The sequence below is a fragment of the Oncorhynchus mykiss genome, chromosome 22, assembly GCF_057628025.1.
Source record: "Oncorhynchus mykiss isolate SJ-2025 chromosome 22, ASM5762802v1, whole genome shotgun sequence".
NCBI lineage: Eukaryota > Metazoa > Chordata > Actinopteri > Salmoniformes > Salmonidae > Oncorhynchus > Oncorhynchus mykiss.
The window spans coordinates 47,339,954-47,345,953 of record NC_143043.1 but is presented as its reverse complement, the minus strand read 5'-3'; the positions used below and the strand labels follow the sequence as shown (position 1 = coordinate 47,345,953).

Sequence of the window (6,000 nt, the reverse complement as noted above, 5' to 3'; positions counted from 1 at the left end):
ACATCAAAACTATGAAATAACACATATGGAATCATGTAGTAACCAAAAAGTGTTATTAAACAAAGCAAAATATATTTTATATTTGAGATTCTCCAAATAGCCACCCTTTGCCTTGATGACAGATTTGCACACTCTTGGCATTCTCTCAACCAGCTTCACCTGGAATGCTTTTCCAATAGTCTTGAAGGAGTTCCCACATATGCTGAGCACTTGTTGGCTGCTTTTCCTTCACACTGCAGTCCAACTCATCCCAAACCATCTCAATTTGGTTGAGGTTGGAAGATTGCGGAGGCCATGTCATCTGCTGCAGCACTCCATCACTCTCCTTCTTGGTCAAATAGCCCCTACACAGCCTGGAGGTGTGTTGGGTCATTGTCCTGTTGAAAAACAAATGATAGTTCCTCTAAGCCCAAACAAATGGGATGGCGCATCGCTGCAGAATGCTGTGGTAGCCATGCTGGTTAAGTGTGCCTTGAATTCTAAATAAATCACAGACAGTGTCACAAGCAAAGCAAAGCACACCACACCATACACCTCCTCCTCCATGCTTTACGGTGGGAAATACACATGCAGAGATCATCCGTTCACCCACTCCGCGTCTCACAAAGACACGACTGTTGATACCATAAATCTCCCAATTGGACTCCAGAGCAAATTACACATTTAGTAGTGGTTTCTTTGCAGCAATTCAACCATGAAGGTCTGATTCACACAGTCTCCTCTGAACAGTTGATGTTGAGTTGTGTCTGTTACTTGTAGCATTTATTTGGGCTGCAATTTCTGAGGCTGGTTACTCTAAGAACGTACCCTCTGCAGCAGAGGTAACTCTGGGCATTCCTTTCCTGTGGCAGTACTCATGAGAGACAGTTTCATAATTTTTTGTATTTATTTAGTAAAGATGATAACATATAATCATTCCGGACAGACAAGCAAACACTCATGATATAAATGTTGCAGCAGCCTAGGCTACACCTAAACATTGGAGATCTGACATGCTGTATAGGATGAAAACGAGACTGATTTTCAGTCTAATCAACTGTAGGCTACTAATAAGAGCAGCTGCATACAGCCTATGTGCCCTGTCCAACTGGTCAGGGTAAACTAATTGGTAACATTATGTATTTATAGTCCATTTGTGTGTCAGGAGAAAATGTGAACGTGATCAAATTTAGTTTTTGTTCAAAATTGGGCTAACCTGGCTGCCTATATGTTTTTAATCCATAATAATTAACTGGAACGAGTTAATCAACATAATAGTGATGACGGATGTGAGTAAATGGTTTGTAAGGCCTACAGTTGCTTAGGCCTACATGATGCAAACATGCATAAAGCAAGCTCAGCCCTGTGAGTTCTATTGTCGTTTCAGTTATTGTCTATGTGTCTGGGTCGAGGAAATCCCCCTGCTAATCTAGTCTAAATATAATTTATATGAACAAATATAAGGTATCTGCAGTTTTACAGGGTTTTCATCCCCCCCAGGGACAGGAGATTTTTTTGAGTTTAAAAAAATGAGTTTTAAAAAATCATGTGACCTGATTAGGAAAAACTGGTCCCATCATAGCCAATATAAAACCTTTTTACAACTGATTAATCACTGTCATACCTTATAGGGTCCAGAGTTTTCCTAGTTAGGTTAACATACAATGAAAAACTTCAGGCCCCAGGGGGTAAAAACTGCCCCACCGCTCTGGGACCTATGGTTCTACCAGTCTGCTTGCAGTTGTCAGTTATTGTCAGGGATGTGGTTAATCAGGGCTTTATTCAGGAGCGTTTCTTGGGCTACTTTGATGTGTCAAGTGGGTGAGATGCACAGTCTGTGTTTGACTTCATGAATTTTGAGATGTCTGAGTTTAAGTTCATAAAGAAACTCGTTGTCCAAACCTACAATGGCACAGCTGTAATGGAATGTATCTGCTATTTGTATTTACAGCTAAGTCCCCTCCTGTTCCTGAGTAAGATGTGACGACTACTCCACTCCACTACCATTGTCAACTTTCTCCTGACATGAACTGACATGAACTGAAGCCTCATCTCATCTGCCCACTGGCACATTGAATGTTTCCCCTACAAGCATTGTGGGTACCCCTATACATTTCCTCTCATTCCTGTATATAGAGTCAATCCTATACACAATCACATGATTACTTATCAGTGATTTTACTCCATGCTTGGACTAACTAATTCTGAGCTCTTTTGTCTAACTGTGTTGTGTGTTGTGTTATTGTTTTTTGTCTTCCCAGTCAAATCCTGTCCTACACTGGTCAAGTCTCTGAAAACCTCAACTTATTCAATCACTGCTGTGATCCCTTTCCCACACGGTGTAAGTAGCCCTCTCATTCCCATTCCCCATAATATTGTACTATACATGTCTTTACTAGATGCTTTAGGTTTTTGAAACACACTTTGTCGTCTCCGTGCATTACGCACCTATACCGTGGGTCTACCATCCTCCTAATTTTTTCAAGTCATCAGCCTCCACTGTACTGCATATACAGTTGAAGTCGGAAATTTACATACACTTATGTTGTAATCATTAAAACTCGTTTTTCAACCACTCCACACATTTCTTGTAAACAAACTGTAGTTTTGGAAAGTCGGTTAGGACTTCTACTTTGTGCATGACAAAATACATTTTTCCAACAATTGTTTGCAGACAGATTATTTCACTTATAATTCACTGTATCACAAGTCCAGTACGTCAGAAGTTTACATACACTAAGTTGACAGAGTCTTTAAACAGCTTGGAAAATTCCAGAAAATGATGTCATGGCTTTTTGACATCATTTGAGTAAATTTGAGGTGTACCTGTGGATGTATTCCAAGGCCTACCTTCAAATGCAGTGCCTCTTTGCTTGACATCATGGGAAAATCAAAAGAAATCAGCCAAGACCTTAGAAAAAAATTGTAGACCTCCACAAGTCTGGTTCATCCTAGGGAGCAAATTCCAAATGCCTGAAGGTACCAGGTTCATCTGTACAAACAATAGTACGCAAGTATAAACACCATGGGACCAAGCAGCTGTCATACCACTCAGGAAGGAGACATGTTCTCTCTCCTGGAGATGAACGTACTTTGGGGCGAAAAGTACAAATCAATCCCAGAACAACAGCAAAGGACCTGTGAAGATGCTGGAGGAAAAAGGTACAAAAGTATCTATATCCACAGGAAAACGAGTCCTATATTGACATAGCCTGAAAGGCCGCTCAGCAATGAAGAAGTCACTGTTCCAAAACCGCCATAAAAAAGCTAGACTATGGTTTGCAACTGCACATGGGGACAAAGATCATACTTTTTGGAGAAATGTCCACCGGTCTGATGAAACAAAAATAGAACTGTTTGGCCATAATGACCATCAATATGTTTGGAGGAAAAAGGGGGAGGCTTGCAAGCTAAAGAACACCATCCCAACCGTGAAGCACGGGGGTGGCAGCATCATGTTGTGGGGGTGCTTTGCTGCAGGAGGGACTGATGAACTTCATAATATAGAAGGCATCTATGAGGGAGGAAAATTATGTGGATATATTGAAGCAACATCTCATGACATCAGTCGTGAAGTTAACGCTTGGTCGCAAATTGGTCTTCCAAATGGACAATGACCCCAAGCATACTTCCAAAGTTGTGGGAAAATGGCATTAAGGACAACAAAGTCAAGGTATTGGAGTGGCCATCACAAAGCTTTGACCTTAATTCTATAGACAATTTGTGGGCAGAACTGAAAAAGCGTGTGCGAGCAAGGAGGCCTACAAACCTGACTCAGTTACACCAGCTCTGTCAGGAGGAATGGGCCAAAATTCACCCAACTTATTGTGGGAAGCTTGTGGATGGCTACCCGAAACGTTTGACCTAAGTTAAACAATTTAAAGACAATGCTACCAAATACTAATTGAGTGTATGTAAATGTATGACCCACTGGGAATGTGATGAAAGAAATAAAAAATTAAACAAATCATTCTCTCTGCTATTATTCTGACATTTCACATTCTTAAAATAAAGTGGTGATCCTAATTTAACTAAGACAGGGAATTTTTACTAGGACTAAATGTCAGGAATTGTGAAAAACTGAGTTTAAATGTACTTTGCTAAGATGTACAGTATGTAAACTTACGACTTCAACTGTATATATAAATGGTTGCCGTGAGAGTCAGTTTCATCACAGTGCTTGATGGTTTTTGCAAATACACTTGAAGAAACTTTCAAAGTTTTAGACATTTTCCGGATGTCTTAAAGGAATGATGGACTGTCATTTCTCGTTGCTTATTTGAGCTGTTCTTGCCATAATATGGACTGGTTATTTTACCAAATAGGGCTATCTTCTGTATACCACCACTTCCTTGTCACAACACAACTGATTGGCTCAAAGGCATTAAGAAGGAAAGAAATTCCACAAATTAACTTTTAACAAGACACACCTGTTAATTGAAATGTATTCCAGGTGATTACCTCATGAGGCTAGTTGAGAGAATGCCAAGAGTGTGCAAAGCTGTCATCAAGGCAAAGGGTGGCTACTTTGAAGAATCTCAAATATTGAATATATTTTGATTGTTTTAACCGTTTTTTTTGGTTTCTATGTGATTCCACATATGTTATTTCAAGGTCCCAGCTTTGATGCACCTACAGTATACTGTAGTCCCATGTTGTTTTGTCATTGATGCAGTTGGTTCATTTATCCCCAACAGGGTAAGTCCAGTTGGGATTTGAATAAGAATTTTTTTAAACATCACATAACCATCACAGGCCTATGAGCATAGCCACTACAGGCAGTCAATGTCATAATGGAAAAGCTCCCCCTAATCCTAATTCTGTTGACATTGATCAAGTTCTCCTAAATGCTTTTTGATATGGGGGCAGATATTATTTAATGTCTTAAGTGTATCTTTCTCCAACAAATTTGTTCTGTGAATCTTTCTTTAGTACATACCAGGATACATGTATACAGAGAGATACTGTACTGCTACACAAAAGGATGAGTAAAACATGTCTTCCTACTCTGGAAGAGGAGATGAGTCCCAATGTTACGGTGGCCCTAAGGGGAGAACAAGTTTTCAAAACAATAGGCTGCGAAGTTTGGTTACATGTGTCAAAATATTTGAAAGGCCTGCAAAGTTTGGTATAGTTTGCAAAGTTTGGTATAGTTTGCAAAGTTTGGTATAGTTTGCAAAGTTTGGTATAGTTTGCAAAGTTTGGTATAGTTTGCAAAGTTTGGTATAGTTTGCAAAGTTTGGTATAGTTTGCAAAGTTTGGTATAGTTTGCAAAAAAATTAAAACACATACAAAATATTTCAAATATCAGTGAAATATTTTAAATACCTGCAAATTACTTTAAAGGCCTTTCAAATATTTTTCCGTGCAAAGTTTAGTAAAATAACTGCTAAATATTTAATCTACCTGTGAAATATTTAATTTACCTGCAAAATATTTCAATGGCCAGACAAAGTCCTGCAAAGTATTTTAGAGACGTGAAATATTTGGCTGGTCTTTAAAATATTTACAAGCCTTTTACCAAACTATGCAGCCTATCATTCTGAAAACTTGTTTGCCCCTGCCAATGTCTGTGTGGGGCACTAAGTCAGGGAGTTCCTCATTTTCTCCTGCTTGGCCTAATTAAAACCTTAACAGGTCATGGTATTCTTGGCAACAATACCCCAGATTCTCACAAATGCCACTTTTATGAGTTCGCTCTCTTACTTATCAGCTGAGAACAGGTGGCTATTTGTTACAACGTTGTCAACTAATACTTGGTCGTCTATTTTGAATTCTACTGGTGAAGACCCTGTCACTCTTGTATTTTGGTGAAAAATGGGGGGGACATCCTCCGACACACCATCTGTGCTGTATTAGGACTCTGTAGAGGGTGTCATGGTTGATAAAGCTGGTAACTGTGACACCCATTTCAAACTCCTGACTGACTCTGGGTTGTGAGAGATTAAAAGAGTGATGGAATGTCACTCAGGCTTTCAGCATATGCTCTCACTGGGGGGCCAGGCTCAGAGGAGAGGACTT

At 39.5% G+C, this 6,000-nt stretch overlaps 1 long non-coding RNA gene across 1 annotated transcript in view; it reads left to right on the top strand.

Moving 5' to 3' along the window:
* The first annotated feature begins 1,934 nt into the window (after positions 1-1,934).
* The window catches only part of LOC149972873 (uncharacterized), a 100,605-nt gene continuing 96,539 nt past the window's right edge, over positions 1,935-6,000 (top strand). Inside the window, exons 1-2 of the long non-coding RNA XR_016490676.1 lie at positions 1,935-2,075; positions 2,241-2,320. This is a non-coding gene — a long non-coding RNA (uncharacterized LOC149972873). The remainder of the gene's footprint in view (positions 2,076-2,240; positions 2,321-6,000) is intronic.